At 29.0% G+C, this 713-nt stretch overlaps 1 non-coding gene across 1 annotated transcript; it reads left to right on the forward strand.

The window, feature by feature from the left end:
• The first annotated feature begins 379 nt into the window (after positions 1 to 379).
• Positions 380 to 486, forward strand: LOC124974052 (U6 spliceosomal RNA). Its single transcript, XR_007106740.1, has one exon. It is a non-coding gene; the product is annotated as a U6 spliceosomal RNA (small nuclear RNA).
• The last annotated feature ends 227 nt before the right edge of the window (positions 487 to 713 follow it).

A 713-nucleotide genomic window follows, 5' to 3' on the forward strand; every position in this document is an offset into this window, starting at 1 on the left:
AAATGTAAAAAACATGACAGCGATATCATTATTTAATGAGAGATCTAGTAAAATGTTAAAAATTCATATAAACCTTTTAGTATTTATAGGTCATTGAATAAAAAATTAAAGTCATGTTAGATACAAATTAGCAACCTAAAAGTACATAATAGTAAGTTTGGGGTTATCTTTTCCACTGGATACAGATTATTTTTATCTCTAACAGCCAAAATTCTGTAAATTTATCTTACAGATAATAATAGAAAATAATAAACATTTCAAGCAGAATACTGCACTGAAAATGCCTATTATTATCTTTTGCTTAGCTTCAAATTTTGGCTAAATTTTATGAAGACTGTGTTTGGCAAAGTCATAATTTTCAAAATTGAAAAAACAAGGGGTGATAGCTTCTGCAGCATATATACTAACATTGGAATCATACAGAGAAGATTAGCATGGCCTCTGTGCAAGGATGATAGCAAATTCATTAAGCCTTCTGCAAAAAAAGAAAAATGGAAGGGATTTTTAAAAAAACAATATGTGACTGTTCATTTCACTATATACAAACACAAAGTTTGAGGAATGCATTTTTGGAAAATAATTATGGATATAGAAATGTGATATTCTTTAATTTTTTTGTTTGCTTATTCCTTTAAATTTTTTGGTGGTGTTGGGGATTGAACTCAGGGTCTCCATGCACTCTACCACTGATCTGCACTTTCTTTAGCTTTCAA

The sequence above is a fragment of the Sciurus carolinensis genome, unplaced genomic scaffold (assembly GCF_902686445.1).
Source record: "Sciurus carolinensis unplaced genomic scaffold, mSciCar1.2, whole genome shotgun sequence".
Classification (NCBI taxonomy): Eukaryota; Metazoa; Chordata; class Mammalia; order Rodentia; family Sciuridae; genus Sciurus; species Sciurus carolinensis.